This window comes from Megalopta genalis, chromosome 1 (assembly GCF_051020955.1).
Source record: "Megalopta genalis isolate 19385.01 chromosome 1, iyMegGena1_principal, whole genome shotgun sequence".
Classification (NCBI taxonomy): Eukaryota; Metazoa; Arthropoda; class Insecta; order Hymenoptera; family Halictidae; genus Megalopta; species Megalopta genalis.
Window position 1 is genome coordinate 22,234,961 of NC_135013.1, and position 24,674 is coordinate 22,259,634.

Below are 24,674 nucleotides of genomic sequence, written 5' to 3' on the forward strand. Positions count from 1 at the left end.
TGTGAAGACAATGGTTTGACTTGAAGAAATTTGCTGTGTATAATGTAATAAGAAAAAGTAAAAAATTCATGATGCAATTATCGTATTAATAGAAATAAAATTCTACATAATGAATCGAATTATCTTAATCGAAATAAGTTGTGAAATAAATATTAATGTTGTTTTCTTCTTCAGTGATATACTACATTATCTCCTGCCTTATCGGGTAATGACTCATTTAAAATTGAATTGAATTACACATTTAAATTTATCGACCATTGCAAGCAATGTAGTGGTGCCTACCTTGGTTTCAGCATCTTTTTAATTACACTTTAATTATCTGTCACGTGCATTGCCCGAGCCGCCTGCCAAGAGACGCAAGAGATGGAGTCGCTAATTAATGCTATGCCCTCGAATGTCTTGCTGCTATACTTTGACTCATTAAACGGGATTCCTCCCATCCTCTATTCCAAGAGATATGTAAATTCTTGTGAATAATAACCTTAAATGAACTTATAAACAATGTCCTTGAAATATTGCTTCAAGTCACTCTAGAAACCATTAATCTAGCATTGTAGATAGGAGATCAATAATTCGCAAGATACTTCAAACAAGTTATTAATGATAAAATATTGGGTTGGCAACTAAGTAATTGCCGATTTAATAATGATAATAATAATAATTATAGAATATTATAGAATATTATAGAATAATAATAATTCTATAATATAACATTTACGGATATCATAAAAATGGGAGTGAGAGACATCTATAACTGAAATCGGCGATTACTTAGTTGCCAACCCAATAGTTGCAAATGGATGTTTACAGTATTAAAACTTGCAAATAAACGATTTAATTTTACCATAATATTGTTTGACGTGGAATAAAGAAATTTCGATTAATGTAAACAAGTGCACAACATTTGATTTGATTAAAATGCACCGATGTAATCGAGAAAATAAGTACATCTCCACAAGCATGCTCTCTGAACAATTGCTCCGTTTCGAGGGGCACTTTTCGATTGGCTTGTGATTCCAGTGGGCCGAGTTATGCGGCGCATTCCTGTTCCGCGGATCGTTATCAAAATCCGTCAATAATCAGAATCAGTGCGGCACGGTTCCGCTGCGTGTTACGGAACGCCGGTGACCCGGTTCAAGCGGCAAAGTGTTGCCCGCCGCGAAATTAGTGTAGCTCGTTCCGTTCTATATCCTGTTCGTTAAGCAATTTCTCGTCTAACCGCGAGATGCGTGGTTAGATGAGCGGATGTTCAATATCGGCAGGCATTTCCGTGGAAGTGGTGCGCGAGCGTACCCCTCAAAAGGGTTCCAGCCTATTTACATCAAAGATCCATAGATCGGGCGGCTCTCGTGCGACGAAACAACCCGCCCGGCTAAGAATTCTCCGTAATTATCGGCCGGCCCCGGCGACATTGATATGGAAATTTCATTGCGCGGGAATTATGAGATTTTTCGGATTCTTTGTTTGTCGGGTCTTGTGCTACATGTTTGCCAAACTGTATGGGCGACCGATAACACCGGAATGTGGAACGAAAATTTATATCGATCCCCGCCCCCCGCATACCTTTTCCGCGACCTTCCTCCGCGTTATGTAATTAAAGAGAGGGCCGGACAACAATCGTTCGGGAACAAAATGCCCGTCACGTAGCGCGACAAGATTTTAATTGCTCGCAATTTATCAACATTCAATCCGAAGTTACGGCAAAGCCTTTGAACGGTAATTAATATCTTAAATTAATTAGGAGATGAATTTCGATATAATAAATCCGCGCGCGATACCATTACGCTTTGAAATTGATATTAATATTAATCGCGCGTGCTCCGTGTTGTCCGCGTCACGTGTTTGTTTTATCCAATTTCATCTCTCCTTCTCTCTCTCTCTCCTTCCTTATCTCCTTCTCTCTCTCTTCCTCTCTCTCATTATCACTAGCTCTCTCTCTCCCTCTCGCACTCTCTCTCTCTCTCCTTCTTTACCTCCTTCTCTCTCTCCCTCTCTCTCTATCCCTCTCTCTCATTATCTCTAGCTCTCTCTCTCTCCTTCTTTATCTTCTTCTCTCTCTCCCTCTTTCTCTCCTTCTCTCTCTCATTATCTCTAGCTCTTTCTCTCCCTCTCTCTCTCCTTCTCTCTCTCATTATCTCTAGCTCTCTCTCTCCCTCTCGCACTCTCTCTCTCTCCTTCTTTACCTCCTTCTCTCTCTCCCTCTCTCTCTATCCCTCTCTCTCATTATCTCTAGCTCTCTCTCTCTCCTTCTTTATCTCCTTCTCTCTCTCCCTCTTTCTCTCCTTCTCTCTCATTATCTCTAGCTCTTTCTCTCCCTCTCTCTCTCCTTCTCTCTCTCATTATCTCTAACTCTTTCTCTTCCTCTCTCTCTCTCTCCCGCTCTTTCTTTTTTACTCGTTGGATATTTAATAGACGAAATTCGTCGGCCGAGAGACATCTACCGAAATATCGTCCGCTGCGATTGACTATGACCGAGGAGGTATGAGGGAACGTACGTTTGAATTATTGCCAATATTTCCCGGGACGTAATGCACGGCGGAGCCTACGGACAACGTTAATCCTAACTGACAATTTTCGTTCTCCCTCTACGTGTACCAACATGTGTTCCCATCTCCATACGGGCTTCCTTTAAACTTCGTTTCACTCGACATTCGTTCGACAAGCCAAAATTCATGGCGCGTTTCCCATTAGATCACGATAATCATCCATCAGGCTTTTTCACGACTCACGCTCCGCGCCATTGTGCGTCCATGTTCGAATGGGAGACGTGCTCGGGGAAATTCTGTCTAATGTACGACCGGTCGGACTTTCTTTTAGATTTTCTGATGGTTGACACAGTGATTCGACAGGATATACAACATTGTCGACGCGCGATCGTTTCGTAACGAAGATGAGGAATGTGAAATTTGTAAAATTTTCAGTCTATTTGAATCTTGCCGGCGCAACGCCGATATTTATTGCATGAATGCTTTATGAATTGTAGCGACGTTTTATTTACGGAAAGCTTATCTGCAGTCTAAATTGTATCTTTGAAATTCGTTCAACTGTACTCCGCGACAAAAAGATGGCACACTTTAGAAATCCGTGATCTTTATTTATTTAACATCGCAATCAAGGCTTTGACATACACATACGTCACAAACATGCACAAATGAAATACAATTATATTTAATGCCATATATTTTGTGGATTCTCTATTACATTCAGTAACCAGCCATCATTCTCTTTGGCCTAGATCAAGGGTGTCAAACTCAAAAGCTAACTTGGGCCATAATAATAAATAAACAATGCTTAACTTTAGGTGGGCCGCAAAAAAAAATCAATGTTCATAGAAACAAATATTTTTATTTTGACTAGCACATTGTAATAAACATATATAAAGTTAAATTATTGTTTACGTCCTGATACTTGACATCAAAAATGTTCATCTCGGGCCGCGAGTCTGACACCCCTGGCCTAGATTTATAGAATTGTTTCAATAGTTTTTGCTCTAATTGCTTCCACTCATCGCGAATACATTTTTCTTCATTCGGCAACGTTTCGAAGTTGTCTGCCATTTGCAAATACAGCTCGGTTAAGAATTCCAAAAGCAATTTGCAACGATATCAAGTTCGGCTAAATATTGTTTACACGCGTTTAATAAATTGAACGCGATACAACAGTGTCTTTAAACTGTTTAAATGTTTTCATTTTCTCTCCAACTTCAACTATCGATTTCTGTCAGAAAAGCATAGAATTCGCGGCCCATTGATAACAGAAAAATAGAAACGAGGAGAGCACAGATATTCGTAGAATCGTTTTAAAAGCTTCGCCAGTGAGTCGGACTGGATATTACACGGCGAGTGGTTTGCGATCGGGCGAGTATTAGTGTTGGCCGCAACAAGGACGTCACTCCGAGAACGATCAGGCGAAAAACTAACATTGGTCTCATTGATCGGCCGAGGATGAAGCGCTCCGAGTGACAGAGCCGTCGGAAACATTTTCCCGGTCCGTTTCAGCCGACGATTCGTTTCTGTCGACACGTCAGACATCAGACAGTCATTCTCCGTCGCAACGATCTCGCGTCGTCTAGCCATTCATCGTCTCGACAATCGACTCGTTACGACCCCCTCGACTCCCCTCGGTCCCCCCGGCCCGCCGTTTTTATCAGCATTACGACGATCGTCGCGAGATTCCGCGAGAATAAAGCGCGGACCGACCGTGCCCGGAATATAATTTACAATTTAATTATCCGGCGGCAAGGTGTCAACAAATATTTCTCCTGGCGAACGAAGACATTCAGTCGCGATGGAACGGCCGTGTGCGTGTGCGACTAACGAACGCCTCGCAGCTTGTTAGACATTCATCCGGGCTCGCGGCAGCCACACGTTTCGTCAGTCGACGAAGCAACAATCCGTTCGTTAAGCTTTTTCCCGGTATTGCGGCAATCAAGTTGACTCCAGACACTCGATACAGCCGGATGAACGACGAACAGTAATGCCCCAACAAACGCGCCGATAAACCGACGGAAAGCGTCTTCGGGATTGCTTACTGCTTCCAGGAATGGGCTGCCGCGTGCCATAACGACGACAGTATCCCATGGAACGATAGTTCTTATGTGGGTCCATAAATGTCCACGAGCATCGATGCCCACTGACGCAATGTTCGAACGCGACGCAGTCGTAATTTTGAATCTTCCAATCAGAGATCACCGATGACCGATCATTATTCTCTGATTCAATTTGGATTAGGGAAATATGTTTGTCATACGTACTGCTCGTGTAAATTATACGGTAAAACATTACAGTGGTGAATCATTCGCATCAGTCTATATAATATTAGGGGGACCGGAAAGTAATGTCGTTTCTGCGCATATTTATCTGTTTGAATTTAATGTAAACAAACGACATAACTTTCCGGTCCCCCTAATAGAAGAGTTAACGAAATTTCAGAGAAATATATGAGTAAATGGTAAATTTAATAAAGGTAAAATAATGCTGTGTGTAAAAATTTTCTCTAGTTACATCTGCTTTTACAGAATCCAATTAAAAACATGAACACGCCGTCATCGATTTAATTAACAAAGTACAATAAATTTTGTCGAATTTTCTCTTAGCTTGCAAACAGAAACGAACAATTTAGGAATAGGAGATACGATTGTTCGATATTATTTTTATAGTTATTGACAATCGTATTATGATATATTTATTAATTAATGTATTTATTGACTATAAAAACGGGCCGCGAAGCTCGAATAATTGTATCTCCTTTTCTCAAATTGTCCATTTCTGTTTTCAAGCTGGGAGCAATTCGAGAGAATTTACTGTACATTGTCAATTAATTCGACGACGATGTTCATATTTCTAATTAGATTCTGAAAAAAAAATTGTAATGAGAAAACCAGTTACGTACAACGAAAATACCAATATTCGAAAAGTTAAAGCTTCAGTATTTTATTGTTATAATACATCGATTTTACACACAGCATCGTTTTATCTTTAGTACATTTATCATTTACCAATTCTTTCATATACGCGTGAATATATGAAATATATAAATATTATATATAATATATATTCATATTTATATATTATTATTATTTAATTCATAATTTCATATTTTGATATGAAATTTGAAATGAAATATTATCAATTTTATATTTATTATTATTTATATATTATGAATATATAAATATATTATAGACTCAAAGTAACCATTACATTTTTAATAATACTCAAAAGAAATTTTACAAAATATCACGTGTGCATATTTCTATATTAGAAATAACGGGTAACAGAAATATACAAATACGATATTTCGTTAAGTTTTCCTTTTAGATATCAGCAATAACGTAAAAGTTACTTTGAACGTACAGTTACGCACACCACTGTACATAAAATACTATTTTACGCTTTTAATATACAGCGAAATCATTCGGTAACAGAGATATTGCATTTTCATCGCCATTTTTGCGGGTTGTTTCCACCGCTTCGCCAAGGTCTATGGCCTACAAAAAGCGGCCGTTCAATCAGCCAATGCATCACAAAAATTAAACGTCACTCCCGCATTCCGAAACGTACTGCGCCGCTTTGTATCGAATGTCTGACCATTATCGGTGAAATCTACTGTGCCGAAATCGAAGACCCGGGGAACGTTTGAATCGATCGATCGAACAAAAAGCGAGCCGACCATTCGTTAGCGGCTTCGGTGAACAATCGTTTACTCAAAAGGACTGGCTCCGGGAAAGGGAATAAGCGAATCGCGAACGCGCTGAAATTCCGCAAAAGTCGCTGGGAAGATCGCCGCGCGGCGTAAATCACTCGAGTGTTTAAAGCCGACCACCACACTGGCATCGATTTAGCTTAACGATACAAAGTTCCAACGAAAGCCGGTTGAATGGGAAATAAGTGTCGTCGGCGTTGCCGTTTGGCAATGTATATTCGCTCGTAATTCAGACGCCTCGAGGCTCGACCACCGCCCGGCAAGCGCGGTTAAGTGTTTCCGCGGAACCAATTTTAATAATGCCAAGCGTCTCGAGCGGCGCAACAAAAGAGCCCCTGCCAGGCCTTCAACCACTTTGACACCGACGTGTACTCACTCACAGAGTTCTTCATTTCTCCTCGCAGTTCCGTTCCTCGCGCTTCCTGTTCTTTCAACACCGCCGCCCGATTCGATTCTTACCTCTTTGATGTCGTTCACAACTGTTTCTCTCTTCGGCTACTTACTTAAAACCATTACGCCCGGGCGTTAAGGAACGGCTTGAAGTGTTACCAAAGTAAATAGCCGGCGAGCTGATCGAGGAAACACACTTAGAGACGTCGGGATCGAACGATTTATAAGATTCCCGGAACCGATGCGGTTCAAAGAGATACATACAATTGAATTGATGGTCTCTCGGACTACGTTCCGCGGACTACGCGAGTTTGTTAAAACTTTGCTGCCGGTTTCGTGAAGTTGCTCGAATGAAAAATGACTCCGTTTCTCATCGTCGGTTTAATTGAATACCATCCGGCCGGTTTCGAATAAATTTTCTCTCGTGCGTCGAAGTTATCGCAGCTACTTTTCAGTACGAAAGAATCAATTTCTTCCGAGCATTTAACAGAAATTATTCGGTCGCGCTGTTTAACGCGTGACGGAATTATTCTTCCAAATTAAAATTGTATTTTTTGTATAATGCAGGGTGATGTAAAAAAATATTTGTATAAAAAGATCTTTATTTTAGTAACTTTATATATTTATAATATATTTATTTATTATTATATTATTATTATATTATTTATTTATTTAGTAACTTTATACTTATTTCATATAAAAAGCTATTTTCCCTTTTTATCAAAATATGAACGTCACTTGACAAAATATAAAACCCATAAGCATGTATCACTCGGATTGCTTAATCCCCTACATGCTTGCATCAGTTGTAATGTACGACATTTTCAACATTTCTTGCATTAAAAATCAACTAAAAAATATCTCGATAAACATTAAGATTTCATATGTATACAGGATGTCCCAAAAATGTCTCGCAATCCGGGAATGGCGGGTTTCTCGGATCGTTTGAAGCAACTTCTTCCTTTACAAAAATGTTCTCCGAGGCACCGTTAACGAGTTATTAACGAAAAACAGTGACCAATAAGAATCGAGTACGGCTGACGCGAGGCGGCCCAGCCAATCAGCGTGCGAAGCCCAGTTCCGTTCATTGGCTCGGTCGCCCCGCGCCAGTCGAGCTCGCCTCTCATTGGTCACTGTTTTTCGTTAATAACTCGTTAACGGTGCCTCGGAAAACATTTTTGTAAAGGAAAAAGTTGCTTCAAATGACCCGATGAACCCGCCACTTTCGGATTGCGAGACATTTCTGGGACACCCTGTACAATCGAGTAAATATAAATGTTATTTCTTCTAAATCGCAATAGAATTTCATTTTGTTATCGTTAAAATCTAGGAACGAAAGTAAATCAAGGTATATAAAAAGTCTCTAGTCCTATTAGGGAAACGATTAGGGTCGAAGAAGTACTAATCAACGGAGCTATGAGATCAATCATAGCGCGAGCGGCTAATGTTCGGTAAAAAAATGAAATTGACAGGAATATCGGCAGCCTAACGAAACTGGCAATGATAAAGGGTTGGAAGTTACGAGCCGTAACGCAGAGCCTCGCGGTGCATCCAGCATCATTAATCCATCCGGACACCGTGTTGTGATTCAATGTAATTATATCGTGTATAAAGGCAACTGCGGCGATGAATGGAGCGTACTGTGCACGCAGCTGAACTCCTCTTTCTCCACCTTCTTGATTCCCCGGCTCCTCGTCCTCGTGTTCCTTTCACATTTTCCTCTTCATTCGTCGAATCCTAGCGTTCGATTCACCGGGGCTGGCCAGTCCCTAGTTTTTCCCCTCGTTCTTTCCTTGATTGCTTCTTCGCTGTCCGCGTCTCTGTCTCCGGGAGAAAAGGGGTTGGGCCCGAGCGAAGGAAAGCTCCGCTGTCGACGAGTAATTAGGAGGAGCAGTTGTGGAAGGAAACAATTGGTTCGAGTCAACGTCGAAACTTCCAGCCGGATAACTAATCACGAGTCGCGGCACGAAAAAGGAGAACGACGCTCGGTGAAATCGTATTATGACCGTGACTGTTACCACCGGTTCCTCGGCGACGATTGCTCCGCTACCGAAATCCACACTTGTTGGAAGAAGCACAGTGGATTCGTTCGGCCGCACTCCAGCAATCCAGTTATCCTTTAACCTGTTATCGGGATAAACTAGTTAACCCGACGTTCCGAATTATTACGCTCGCGGCTTCAATTATTTCGGCAGTGGCCTCGCAGTTCACGGATAATTCGATTGATCATCCGAATGTCCACGTAAAATGTTACAAATTACCAACTTTCGAAGACCGGTTAAAAATTATTTACCACATAAAGAATTTCTGTGTTCTCGAAATCGGGAAATACTTTATTATTAATTTTTTAACAGTTTCAGATCTTTTTTTTAAATCAACCTCTTAAGACATTTATGCATAGTAAATACAATTAAATATCCTATCCAATAAATATACTTTATCATATAATAAATAGAATTAAATAATAATTAAATATATATATATATAATATTTCTTAAATAACATTTAAGAAATTCTATGAAATGAGGAGAATAACTTTCGTTAATAAAGTTGAGCAAACTGTATAAGTTGCACCTCTTGCACAGTCGCAATGATTAAAACTATTTCGATTGTTACGACTTTTTAGAAGAAAAAGAAAATTTATATTAATTACGTGCTAATATTTACAGCTGAAAAAACGGAAATATAAGTTATTACTAGAATTCTTCTTTCACTTTTATTTAATCTAATTCCTAGATCGACAGATGAATCAAATTTTGTGTCGATCTAGAAGAAACGAATGGCATTCATATTTAGAAGTTTATGTAATTAAATTAATATAATATTATATATTATAATATTATTATAATATTAAACTTATTTTATTTTTAAATTATATTAAACTATCTTTTCTATATTTTTTTCACACACATTATTATAATATTAAACTTATTTTAGTTTTAAATCATATTAAACTATCTTTTCTATATTTTCTTGGCTAGCAAGAAACTTTTGTTTTTCGTTTGGAAACGTTTAATGTCGAAGCCCCGATATTTCTATTAAATCGTGAATGCCGAAGACTTTCTACTTTCGATAAAAACGTTTGAGTTGTAAACGGAAGTAGTGAAAACATTTCTTTGGGAATAAGAAAATAAACCGGTCGAAGCTCTAAGTGCCGTCTAGTGACGGTAACGGAAAAAGTAAACGAATACTTAACGAATACGTTCGACGAGAATATGACGAGTCCATTGCCTCATTTCCTTCGACGCGCATAGTCGCGTACATGTGCGCGAACGCGCATAATTTATACGTCAATCGGACGTCTAACGAGTTCCCATAAGTTTTTTTGTTTCCGCGATCGCAATTGAATTATTATTCAGCGGGATGTTTCTCTCGATATTTCAAGTTGCCGGAGAAACGCCGCGTGGAAAGAAGATTGTAAATCTCGACGTCAGAAATTTTGAATTGAACCCCGGGATTCATTGCAGCGAGTTAACCGTTATTTCGGAATTCCTCTCTGTTCTCCGTTCCCTTTGCTCGTCTACAGTTAACGAGGAGACTGACGCAGCAGGTAATTAGTAGGTGCACTTCTTGGAGGAAAGCAGACGTGTAATGCGAAACTCCAAAACAACAACGCCCGTGTTGTGTACAGTAGTTACCCGAGCGCCGCGCGTTCTCAGAGGATTTTAAAAACTGGCTGATTTAGTCGGGGGAAACAGTGAAATAATTAGCAACCAAATAATTGCTTTGCCGTTAACACCCGCGACGACGTCCCCATCGGTGTTAAACTAATTATCCGTAATTTATTCCATATTTTCAGCTTAATTATGTATTTTCTATCTTTATGTATCTTTCTTTATCCGACATCAAAGGTCCAGAATTAATAATGCTACGTTTCTCTTGCATTCTAAGTGTACGTTATCCACGATATGTATAAAACAGTGTTTTTTCATGTCGCATAAATGAATAGCTCAGAATCGTGGTGGCGTGAGTCACATTTACGAAAAAAAAAGACCAGTGAAATAAATTATAAAGTTATTATAAATTAACTTAGCTCCGAATCATCGTAACTATTAATTTGGTACAATGAGGAAGTGTGACTTATGTCGCTATTATTTTGATCCGCACAATTATGCAAGCATTTATATTATTAAATTATTTGAAAATATTTATGGTTTATCAAACTGTGGATATCATGAAATTTCTATCAACGATGTTATTTACAGTCGAGGATATCGAACGAGTTGAATTTTTCAGCTTTGTTAGAGAGACTTGTTTCCTAGACAGTGTGTAAAATTTTGTTTGCGAGAATGCCAACTGGTATAGCGATAAAGAAATGTTAAAAAAGTCGAAATTTTCATCATGCGTAAAAATTATCGAGACCTGAAATATACATTGTTTAAATTTTCGTTATATGCTCAGATAAGAAAGTTGGGAAACGTATTTTTTTCGACATTCTACGCAATTGCAATGTTCGCAACATTTTTTTTTATGTATTTTGTAGTAAATTAGTCCTAATATCATCTGAAAAAAATTCAGATCATTTATTCCAATTTTAGAAGGAATTCCAATTTAGAAAGTATTCCTGTTATACAAGCTGTCTACGTATGTACATATACTTGTCCACGATTGCATTTTCAACAATTTATGTGAATAGAAAGTCCAATTTCCTTAAAATCGTTTTCCTTATTTACAGGTTTCAATCAAGTTAGGAATAAAATAAAAAGACAATTTTCTAATTCCATTGGGTTGGCAACTAAGTAATTGCCGATTTCAGTTATAGATGTCTCTCGCTCCCATTTTTATGATATCCGTAAATGTTATATTATAAAATTATTATTATTATTATTATGTTATTTTTTATTATCCGTGAATGTTAGCAACTGGACAAATTGAATGCAGCGGTCAAGGAAAACCGAGCAGAATTGGTCAATCGTAAAGGTGTCATTTTCCAGCAGGACAATGCTAGGCCGCACACGTCTTTGTCCACTCGGCAAAAATTCATGGATATTGGTTGGGAATCGATGTTACACCCACCATATAGTCCTGATCTCGCGTCATCGGATTACCACTTATTTCGATCCCTGGACAACTCCCTTCGTGGTAAAACTTTGAATGACGATGACGCTGTAAAATCTCACTTAACTCAGTTTTTGGCCGAAAAGGATCAGACTTTCTACGAGCGTGGAATTTTCAAGTTGTCGGAGAGATGGCAAAAGGTCATCGAACAAAATGGAAAATACATTACAGATTAAACTTCGTTCCAAGTAAAAAGAAATTTTTTATTTCATCGAACAAATCGGCAATTACTTAGTTGCCAATCCAATAGCTTCTGCAAGTAATCAATCGGTGATAACTCAGTACCGGATGAAGAACTATTGCTGACAATAACTGTTGCAATTATTATAATTTTTTACTGTAAAAATAAATATTATTAATTTTAACTACAGTAAATTCTCCCTAATTTTCCTTTTGCTCGTAAACAAAGATGGACGATTTAGGAAGAGGTGATATTTAGGAAGCACGAATAATTGTATCACCTCTTCCGAAATTGTCCATTTCTGTTTACAAGTTGACGGAAAATTGGGGAGAATTTATCGAGCAATCTCTTCTTCATGTAAATAACAATTTAAGTTTCATCGTTGCTTCAAAAAAAGAAATATTATATAAACAAAAACTTTCAATCTTATAATTTGTGTTTAACAACCTGCCTGATGTATACTATTATGGCAAAAATTAAGCTTATGATATTGTTCGACAGTATAAGTGTAAATGTACAACGAATAAATTGTGCATTTTATTTCATTGAACAAATCGGCAATTACTTAGTTGCCAACCCAATAGTATAGTATTTTATACACGAAGTTATGCGCTAATATCGATACGAAATCGCGTTGCTAAACCATCGATTCTACAATCGTTCGAAATCTCTGTTTCTTTTAATTCGCGTACCGGAGGTTTCATTCGACCGTTAATTACAACTGTCGCGCGATAAACGTTCCGACCGCGATCCGCTTTGACAAATAAATGTTACGATCGACATTCAACGCGAAGGTTAAGAGTAGTAAAATTGAAATTCGCACAGCGGCCGGAATATTAGCGGCGCGTATGAGCAATTCAATCGCATTTGCCAGCGATTTTGCATTTAATATTGCGCTCATTGTTTGTACGCGGTGGGATTAATTCTGCGCCGCGGTTTATTGGTAACGCCGACAATATTGCTGGCTAATTTACTTATTGAAGGGTACCAGACTTTCACCTATGCTCGACAAACATTATTATTCAATCGTTGATTATATCTACATAGGGGATCGTAATTGTTCTATTAATAATGCGAGCGTTATGGCCTATTCAGCCGGCACTCGAGAGATGATGTTTACGAGTTGTGAACTGCACTTCACGGTCTTCGTCTTATGAAGAAAATTTCGATGGCATCCTTTCGTTAACCTCTTGCTATACTTTGACCGGTATGACGATGATTTTTAAAAACAACTTTGACATAACCTTCAAGTGATGACTAAATTGATTTGCCGACTGATAAAACGTCAAATTGATGTACGCCGTCAGTTGAAGATTAAGTATGAATGCTATTCTGTTTTTTAAAGACAGAATAATATTCTGTTGTTTCGTCGTCGCTATTTAAGCATTTAAATAAATATATTTTCCGTTTTCTTTTAAGAAATTATTACAATCCAGGAACTAATCATCCTCACTGTGAAGAAAATGATACGCCAAGTGATTAATAATTTAATTGTAAACCTTCTAATTCGACGTTTTTCAACTATAACCTAGTTTATTTTATCAACATAACTAATCGATATTAGTAATGAGCAGATCGTGGATTTCATGACTATTTTTCTAAGAAAGTATGCAGATTAGAAGTTGTCTTTCAATAACCCTAGGATGTTCAAAGTATTAAAGGTATTAAAGGTATGAAAAAGTTTAACGTCTACTTGAGGCTGAGTTATTTTGTATCCATCTAAGAAAAAGTGCTATAAATATTATTTTTTGTGTTCGAGGATATATTTATTTATACAACGCTCTCAAATAATACATTTATGTGCATGCAAAAATAAAGTATGAAATATTTGCAAAAGAACATAGTTAAAACAAAGATATATGTCTAAAATTCAGTGGACACGTTTCGATCATCCCAGAATCATGCTACAGTTAAAATCGTTAAACATTGAAATAATAAATCCTGTTCGATGAACATAGACAATTTTTCTATCGCACAAACATCAGCAGCAGATTTCGCGAGAAGCTTTAAAACTTATCCAGAGAAGAACGCGATAGAAAATAAAACATTCGATTGAACGTGCATAACTTGCACTAGGTGAACCAGTTACACTAACCATCGTCGCGTGACCCAACGAAAGTCGTCGTTTCGCCGGTGCCGGATCTGATCGACGATTATCCGAATACAATAACGATCCGCGAATTTACATTCAAAGGAGACGATAGCGCGTGGATCGATCGAGTCGACCGACCGGCTGGCTGGCTGGCTCGCGAAAAAAGCTCACGCATGGAAACGCATTTGCACATAATCGGACGCGCGTCACTTTTTCCCCGGTTTCGTTCTTTTCTGTTCGTCAGGTTCTTTTTGTTGGTCGCACGCGGGCCGGTTTTAATGACATATTATTAGCGGCGGGACGCGCGGCCTCTCGTTCATCTTCTCGTCGCACAGCGTCCCGTAACAGCCGGGGCGACGCGACGCTGTGTACCCTTTGGCAAAGGCCGACTTTACGGGCGCTTTTAATGCCAGGTCCGTGGCGCATTACTCACCGCAATGTAAAGTAGGCGAACATGTGTAGAACTCCGTGGCACCGAGAGAGGCTGCCTCGGCCCTCTCTACCTGCCCCGCGAGTACACAGGTAAGTACCTGTGGGCAGCATCGAGTGTATATCGCATATATCACGCGTTTAAGTACCGAGCGTGGCCCTTTCAACCTCTCGCTGCCTCTCCCGTAAGCCCTTGAGCCGGTCAGTCCACCAAACGAAGACAAAGAACCCTTCCGGAGGGAAAGAACTCGGCGCGCAGCCGGGCCCCGTGGAAATCGTGACCGATGAAATATGCAACGTTCGCCCTCGTGTATTTCTGTCAAAATATTTCTGTAAATCTTCGCGATTCGTGATTTCCTCCCTCGGTATCCCCCCCTCCCCCCTCCCGGCCCGCGCCGTTGTTCGGTCGTCGTGGGACTCCGGAAGGACAGCAACTCCGGAGCCCGAAGATTCAGGATACACCTGGGAGCGACGCGTATACTTTCGCTCTGTGTGGACGGCGAGAAACTTTTCCTTCAGCGTGTATATATACTTCGTAAACGAGCGTCTTTTTATTTACATGAAGACAAAGCGCGGCTTCCGGGGAGACCCAGATTTCGTAGAAATGGTAATCCCAGCGCCGCGCGCGTTTCCGCTTTGGATTTCCAAGGGAAGCGAATGCTGATGAGATTCTGCGGCTCCGTATCGTCCTTGCTGATGATACCGCGTTTCTTTCCTTGTTGCCTTTTTGCGATATTCACTTGTCGTCGGGCGGATGTTAGGGGAAAGTAACTCGACCATTTTTCGAATGCGAGTTTTGGACGTTGATCGCGGTGAATAGATTACAGAGGGTAGATTGATGATATCTATCGTATTTATGGCATCTTTAATTTGTGAAGTACAGTCAATTCTCCTTAATTTTTTCCGTCAGCTTGTAAACAATAATGGACAATTTGGAAAGAGGAGATACGATTATTCGAGCCTCGCGGCTCGTTTTTGTAGTCGCCGATTTAATAGTCGGGAATTTATCGTACAAGGAAACTGAGTTCACAATGCATCACAATGTATATTATTAAGATATTAATATGAATTTTCACATGCACTTTCACAAGCTCTATCAACGCTTTATTGCATTGTTTATGCTACTGTTTCACAAAAGGGTCACAATCGAGCGGTGTTTCAAAATAGGTACTTTTATCTTAACGGATTATGTTCGAAATCTTCGTAACGAGTCTAACACGATATTACAGTGCAAGGGTTAATAAACTTCTCGAGAGGCCAAATAAATTCTTCCTCGACTCTAATAACAGATGTTCGGTGATACACCGATCATAAACGTTCGCGGTCGAGTAATAACAAACGTCTGTTTATTGTAACAGTAGTATTGCGCTTCGTTCCGTAGGTGGATATAATTCTCACGGTTGGCAAGAGATCCTGGCCAGCCCTGGTATCGGTGTCCGGAAATTAAATCCCATATGTATCTTCTTGAACTTTTTACGAGGAAATAATTTTTGCTTGTGGCAAAAATGTGCTCGTATAAATAACAGTGTGACGGTCGGATGGAGGAAATACGCGGCAATAATGTTGACATCGTCTTCGTATGGAGAGCGGCGCGGCCTGCTGCACTTTGCATGCATTAAAATCGCGTGATTATATCTTCCGGAGCTGTTTCTTTTATTCGAGACAGATAAAGTGTCGGTATCCAGCATGTACGATCTGTTTCACCGACAACTGTATCATTGCTTCCCGCGTTCAATATTTTTAGCATATATGACTTTTCTCAATATATTGGGTTATAATTTCGGTTCTGAAGCAGCAATTGCAACGCCGTCCATGCGTGCCAACCGAATATACTTTATTGCTAACACAATATTTTTAACTGCGCTGTCTCTCTAGCAACGTGCAAAATTCTGCGAGTATAAAGTAATTCATTCCATGAAATAACAATTGGAAAATTCGGACATATAAGATTTGTCTAAAATTCTCCTAATTTGGAGATTTCAGCCGTTACACTGAATATGTTAGCACAAATTGTGATTATTCAGTGTGTTAAATAGGCGAAGTTCTTCTTCCTTCTATAACTCATGCATACTTGATCGTTCATCTCCAAATCGTCTTAAAATCTGCAAAACGATTTTTCAAGATTTTCGGTTTTTGGTCCAGTTTGTACATAATATGTTCTTCGACGTATTCTGCGCGCATCAATGCAAATTAAAAAGTGATTCTCTGCTTTCATAATTATTTCTGTACAAGAAAGTTTCTCCAGTCTATCGATTCACCAGATATATTAGGTCTACCGGAAAGTTCTGTCCGTTTGAGAAATGAAAGGAACTAATAGATTTTTCATAAATTTAGTAATATATTTATTGTACAATATAATTTCCGTCGTTACTTATAACCTCTTGCCAGCGTGATGGCAATTTGTGAGCAACATTTTTCAAAAATATATGTCTCTAATGAATATCTGCATATCTATCGAAATTTGCAATGACATTATCGGACAGAACTTTCCGGTAGACCTAATATATTGTCTTGATAAATACATGTTCGAACGAATGATATCTTAACAATTGTACAATCCTTGTTCAGCCACTGTAATTACATTAGATTAGATAGATAATCAGATTAGATTTTGTATTCCCGAAAAATCATCAACAGCAAATGGAAATATTCTACAAAATGCTTCGTAATTATCTCTCGCAAATGACAGGCGTCCAGAAATAATGAACATTGAAATCCAACGCTAATTCCATCAGAACGTTCCCAAATTTTGCACTTCGAGCCGAATGACGATTCCATTCAATTGCGATAGAGAATCCTAGAGGAATGGATGCGTAAATCTCCTTAGACCGAGGCTCGTTGGCCGGGGTGTCCCGGCTACAGCACTCGAAATGAACAGGAGAGCCAGGAACAGAGCAATCGATCACGTCACAGGTTCCCCGTTCAAAAGCTGGAGCACAGCATTTCTGTCGCAACAGACCCTCGCCTCGAGAGGCGTTTACAAACACCCCCATAAGGTAGCGCGCAGCGTCGAACAAAAACCACGAAAGGACCACGGTCGGCTGGGTTGGCGGCGGCAAGGGGTTCACTTACGAGGAAAAAAAGAAAGATATGAATAAATGAATCGGCGGTCCCCGTTATGAGCCTGGGCTAAGCCACGGGACAGTGGCGAGAGGGTGGCGCGAAAAAGACGAAGGGTGCGCGCGGGCGAGGTGCACAGGACGCGGAAAGAGGGAGAGAGAGAGAGAAGAACAGTCGATGGTACGTGGAAAAGGGAGAGCGAGAGCGAGAGCGAGAGAGAGAGAGTGAGAGAGAGAGGGAGGGAGGGAGGACGGCAACGGGCGAATAAAAGCTAGCGTCGAGCAGATGGCTGGTGCGCAGCCATTAGCTAATGGATCCCTAACACCAGTACACCGGAGAGTCATCCGCTAGGAAGTACAAACCGGTAGGTGGACGCGTCTATAGGTGACGCTGTACCCGGTGTGCACCCTTTCGCTCGCCGAACCTGCCAGCCAACGAAATCGTGCGACGGGAATCGCGCTAAATCACAAACGGACCGACGAATGACGCGCTTTTCCGTCCGCAGCATCCGCCTTCCGGCGTGTTTCTCCGTTCGATCGACCGTGCACGCGTTTCCACCTGCACAGAGAGACAGAGACAGACCGGGTCCGGGAGCTGCCGCGCGCGTACACGCAGTCTGCGCCCGACCCGACCCGGCCCGGCCCGACCCGTCCCGGCCGAACTACGAAAATTACGGGGACAGCTGCGCATGCGATCTCGGATGATTTCCAGTCACTTAGCGTGTCATCCCACACGCACCTGCGCTCCTACGCTCCTGCGACGCAGCCTTTTTACTCGGATGGCCGGGATGCGAGGACGCAAGGACTCGATGGGGATCCTTCGCTCGCCTGTCTTACGCCCGGCGATTATTATGCGGGCCGCGCCGCGATTAAGTAAAACGATCGCCCTCGGTCGCGAGTATCAACCGTCTCGGAACGAGACGTGCATGGGCGTAATTGGACTCGTTATTGGGAATTAGTTGCCACGTATCTTGTTATCTCGTTGCAAACCCGCCGCGTCTCTGGCTTCCTTTTCGCTTGCTATCTGTCGTCGATCCTTCATTTTTCTTGCGTTCGTTCTGCTCGTTTTCCGACGAGGTGAGAGAAAATGGTATCGGGCGGTGAGGCTGTCGTGTACAGGGTGCATCATACCGTGTGGCCACACGGATCTCGAAGAGGAATCTAACGATGAAATTGAATCGGTACCGATTCAATTAAAACCATGTGGCTGCGTAGATGATATTTTTGCAGATTAAGTAGATCGGGCACTTTTTGTACGAAGCAGTGACGTAAGTTCAGATTTCAGACTTCACATTAACGTAGTACGTAAGTTGATTAGTCCGTGAACATCTTATTGCAATGAGATCAAATATTAGATCAATATAGATCAATATAGATATCAATATAGATATCAATATTAGATCAATATAGATATGAATATAGATCAATATAGATATCAATATTAGATCAATATAGATCAATATAGATATCAATATAGATCAATATAGATATCAATATTAGATCAATATAGATATGAATATAGATCAATATAGATATCAATATTAGATCAATATAGATCAATATAGATATCAATATAGATCAATATAGATATCAATATTAGATCAATATAGATATCAATATAGATATCAATATTAGATCAAATATAGCAAGGTGCAATGTAAACGAGCAGATCGAATGTAACATTGGAAATTTTGTAAAACTGCGTATACAGAAGAACATTGTTTAATCTCTGAACTGTGGATGTTGGTACTACATCAAAACGTTCTGCGTTGGTTTCAAGACACAGGAATCAAACAGAGATCACTTTCACTGCTCGATCATTTTAATAAATTGAAAATAATACATCGGTATTATCGTGCACCGTATAATAAAACCTTTTAAAATGTTCGTAATTATATTTCTCATAAATACATAAATATCCGTAGACTAATAATCCCGTTGAATCGGATTAATTGACCGAATATAAATATTCAGTGACCGAATAATTTTAGATAACCACGGCAATAGTTTCACGTTGCACATTTATACATATAATTAAATACCGACAATACTGTGAAACATAATATGAAACCTCCCATCGCAAGAAATTAATAAAAATACACAAACAATTCAAACAGACTTGTGCCCGTGCCGAAACAATCAACTACGTGGAGAATGACCACGAACCAGAACAAGATCAACACATTGTCGAATTTCGAAGGGACAACATCGCGGAACAACGCCGAAACACATTCGACCGTTGTAACAACAGGCGTCTCGTGAACCGAGAACAATGTGTGTGTAAACCGAAGGCTCGTAAAACCCGGGTCGTCCGTAGCAAGTTTTCGCAAAACGAGATCGACGGTAGTCAAAGAATTTATCGCATTCGCGGAAGTTAACGTGGAACGTGCGCACGTGTGCACACGTGCGTTAATATAACGCACCGTAACACGGCGGCTCGGCCTTGCGAGGTTCTCGAAGGGTCTCGCGTAGTATCGATTGCACGCAGAATCCACTTAGACCCCTGCCGGTTAATTTTTCCGCAAAAAGACTGGGACCGAAAAAAAAGAGGCATCTCGGCCGGGCGAAATTATTAATTCGCCGAGAGTTACGATGTCGAACGATTTAACCGTCCGAGGAAGATAGGGCTCGGACGGGGGTGTGTGGGCGCGAGTGTGGGGGGACGCGGCGCGGAGCGAAGCGGGGACGGGGGCTGGTATAAATGGTCGAACTTTTTAAAGCGTGCACGGACGCCTCTCATTTTTTTCTCTGCTCTCTCTCCTCATCCTGTTTCCCCGAATCGACGTTGCACGCTTCCGTCGGAACGGATGGACGCGGGGCGGAAAATGCTAGCCGAGTGCCGAGCGGAGCGCAGAGCGGTGGCGCGACGAACGGCGAAGGGCGCGCCGCGATTTCGGGCCCCGGGCTCCACCCCCAATTACCTAAAATACACTCGTGTCGCGGAGCGGCGTCCCCGGATATCTATAATTAACGCGGTGATCGCACGGTGCGCTCGGTGACGCGTGAATTCGGTATCACTTTCCAATTTACGGCTGTTATGCCGGCGAAGAACGAAGGCAGTCGTTACCCGGCGATGATACGAGACCGCGTCACGGTTCACCGGCCGCACGCTAATTGAACATTTCGAATTAAAATCCGCGAGAGTTGGCGATTCTCGTTATTATTAACTAAGGCCGGTCTACCGGTTCCGCGTCCCTCTACGTCTCTGTCTCATTCTGTCGCGCTTCTACCGTATCGTCTCTCTCTCTCTCTTTTTCTCTCCCTCCCTCTCTCTTTTTCTCTCCCTCTCTCTCTCTTTCTCTCCCTCTCTCTCTCTCTCTCTCTCTCTGCCTCTCTCTCACTCTCTCTATCTCTTTCTCTCCCTCTCTTTCTCTCTCTGTCTCTCTCTCTCTATCTCTTTCTCTCCCTCTCTCTCTCTCTCTTTCTTTCCCTCTCTCTCTCTCTCTCTGTCTCTCTATCTCTTTCTCTCCCTGTCTCTCTCTCTCTCTCTCTCTCTCTCTCTCTCTCTCTCGCTGTCTGCCTCTTTCTGGGCTTCTTTACGCGGCCGGTCTAGCCACGCGCGAACTCAGTTAATTTTCGTTAATCACAGCTATCCTATAACTCAGCGCGTTAATTATTTTGCAGCTTACTTTGTAACTATACGCGCGCGAGCGCGCCACGCTTGATTAGATGCTCATCGGGTCTTCCGTTTATTACCGTAGTTTTACCGTGTTTGAGGCATCCAGAGCAATTGTTTCAGTTTCTTTTTTTTGTTACCACCCTGTGTTGCGAGGAAACGCGCCCTCGACTTTGTAAGACAAGAGAACGTTGCAGACTGTTAGGAAGAATTGAAGCAATAGAATTTGGGAAAATGTTCTTGATCGTAACATTTTATTTTAGCAGGGTATTGTCGTCGTTTCGGCGTGTTCGTGTTTTTACTGTAAATTGTTTGTTCAGTAGTTGCGAGAAGTTCGAAAATGTTATAATGCCGTAAAAAGGCTGATCGCGCAATTTTTCTATGTAATTACTACCTAAGGAATTACTAACAATACGTTGTCATTCTGTTTCAGATATTCTGCTTCCTAACGGAGATCCATACTCTTCACGAAAATTATCAGCTGTAAACGGTAGGGTACCAATTATTATTTTTCAATTCTAACGTTATTACAATTCAATTCTCTAAGGTTATTAGATATTTACAAAATTACTTTTCTTGGAAAGAAAAATAATCTCCGAATCTATTGAATGCTGGAGAACATTTAAATGGATGCATTTAATTGAAACTTGCTAGCTGTCACGAATATTAGATCTTACTTGAAGAAACGCGAACAAGAATAAATATTATTCTGAAACGAGATAAAATAGCTTCTTGCTCTGGAAAAAAAAACAAAGAAACGATCGTAAATGGTTTAGTGCACTTTTGTCTAGCAAAAGTTATAGCGAAATATGAAATATTTTCGTTAACACTTGAACTACTAAAACTAACAAAAATAAAATGTTTTGCGTAGTCCCGTAACCAGAATGTTTACAAAGTTGGCAGCCACTGTTTTTCCCTTAAAGAGCAAATATTCGGAACAAATAAAACAGCAGGATGTTCCGCTGTTTTTATAACTAACAAAATAGCGTGCACAATTTTTTAATATGAGCAGCAATTTTTAACCGACGAATATAACAAACAACAAACAAATATGATAAATAAAATGCTACGCATTCTTTCGCTTTTGTATAATTTTTGAAGATCATTACCATATAACCTTGAACTCCATTGATAAAATGATCGCTACCTTTCACCACGTTACATTACATTTTTGTTCTGCAGATTGTCTGCGCTTCTAATGCGAATAAACTGTAATAAAGATTAACAGATATTAAGAATGTCGATGTACAGTGGAATTTCGATTGTTTGGACTTTCCATTATTCGAATATGTTTCACAACGAATATTGCAGTTCAAAACGATCTAGACAAACACGATTTCGTATACAAATGAATACTGGCATAACCTAGTCGAGTAACTAATTAGCTATACTATTATCCGAATTTTCAACTCGTCTTTATTATTCTGATAATAGTTAGTCCAGTAACTAAGTAGCTGTTCTATTATCCGAATTGCAAACTCGTCTTTATTAATCTGATAATGGTTAGTCCAGTAACTAAGTTGCTATTCTGTTATCCGAATTTTCAACTCGTCTTTATTATTCTGATAATAGTTAGTCCAGTAAAACTAAGTAGCTATTCTATTATCCGAATTTTCAACTCGTCTTTATTATTCTGATAATAGTTAGTCTACTAAGTAGCTATTCTATTATCCGAATTTTTAATTCGTCTTTATTATTCTGATAATGGTTAGTCCAGTAACTAAGTAGCTGTTCTATTATCCGAATTGCCAACTCGTCTTTATTATTCTGATAATAGTTAGTCCAGTAACTAAGTAGCTATTCTGTTATCCGAATTTTCAACTCGTCATTATTATTCTGATAATAGTTAGCCCAGTAACTAAGTAGCTATTCTGTTATCCGAATTTTCAACTCGTCATTATTATTCTGATATTAGAAGTTCTACTATGCAACCTTGAACTTATCAAAACCATTAACTGTATAGCGGTGACGTGCGTCGAATTGACTCCCAACACAAGCAATGGTGTCTGTCAAATTGACATCCGTATACTTCTGCATACTATACTTATTTATAACACGATTTCGTATACAAATGAATACTGACATAACCTAGTCCAGTAACTAAGTAGCTATTCTATTATCCGAATTTTCAACTCGTCATTATTATTCTGATATTAGAAGTTCTACTATGCAACCTTGAACTTATCAAAACCATTAACTGTATAGCAGTGACGTGCGTCGAATTGACTCCTAACACAAGCAATGGTGTCTGTCAAATTGACTCCGCATACTTCTGCACACTATACTTATTTATAATACTTGTAGCAAATGTTCACGTTTTATTCACTACCGGCTGAATTTCTCGTACGAATTTGTCGTACGTAACCAGTGTCGACATGGAGTCTGTTCGACGTTGAGTCGCCATTATCGACGCGAATTCAATTTGACGCCACGTTACCCACCGCCTAGTGCTATTAAAACAGCGGTCACCGCTTGAAGATTAAACAAAGAAATTGTCTGTTTCGTAACCAATGCAATTGTTTCGCACAATGGCGCACAGTTTCCCCATAATTAACGAGAAACCCGCTGACCGGTCGCGCTGCGGCGAGCTCCTTGCACAATATTTCCAGGCGAACCTAATCTATACCGGGGGCTCGAGCCCGGGAACAGTAGGAAGTTGGGTGTACCGGGGAAACAAAGAAGCCCCGGGTTTTTTAACGAACCGTAATCATACTAAATGCCGTCGGCAAGTTGTAAACAACGTCGACGCAGCGGAACGGTGAATTCCTGTTGCCGGGAAGTTAAGACGGAAGCACCGCCTGTTACGTCGCGTTGCGAAAGGGATGAAACGCTCGGATAAGGAGGCCCGGGGTAAAGAAGGGTTAACGTTCCATGGATATAGTCGCGCGTCTACGAGGCGTCTTAACGTTCTCAAGCACCGCCGCTAAATATTCATCACGTCGAAACGTAAGCGTCGAAATACGCGAGACTTCTTCGCGGCGGCGGCGGCGACGGCGCCCCGGCGTCGGCGTCGGTGACGTCGGGACCCATCCTCGAGGACCGCCCTAATCCGCCGCGTTTCTGCGAACGGTAGAATTAAAATCGTACCGCGATTTTGGCTCAGGAAGGCGTGCCGTCACGCGCCACGGATTTCATCTCCAGACGGGGCCAAGTTTCACTCTCCGCGCGGCCCCGGAGTCTCGACGGGAAAGAGACGCGCGTAAACTCGTTGAAAAGTTTTTCCCTCGTCTCTCCTTTTTTCCGCCGTCCGCCGAGCCGCATCCCGCGTCCACCGCCGACGAGAATACAAAATTTCAATTCGCTCGTGCGTTCCTGAAGACTGAATTAGACGGATTCGTTTCATTCTTCCTGGATAAATCTGCAACCGCGGGGAAAATTCGGGATCCTCTTTTACGAAGAGACTCCGGTCTCCAGGCAGCGAGCGAACTGCTGAATGACTCCAGCAATTTATTGTAATTCTAAGAGATTTTTCTACCGTTTTCTTTTTTAACGTAGACGCTGCTGCTGCTGCACGCGTTTCAAGGCGAATTTTCGTAATTCTGTTACGAGAAAGACAAAGTTCTTTGTCTTCGGTCTGTTCCGTGGTTCTTTGGGATCTTCAACCTGTTGCGACGCTGGCGTTTCTTTGAGTTGCGACTTTGTACCTGC

The 24,674-nt window shown here is 40.8% G+C and overlaps 1 protein-coding gene across 1 annotated transcript in view; it reads left to right on the forward strand.

Moving 5' to 3' along the window:
• The window catches only part of LOC117221499 (discoidin domain-containing receptor 2), a 331,317-nt gene that overhangs the window by 77,029 nt on the left and 229,614 nt on the right, over window positions 1-24,674 (forward strand). The window contains exon 2 of the mRNA XM_033472520.2: window positions 21,460-21,516. The gene's annotated coding sequence lies outside the window, so the exon portion shown is untranslated. The remainder of the gene's footprint in view (window positions 1-21,459; window positions 21,517-24,674) is intronic.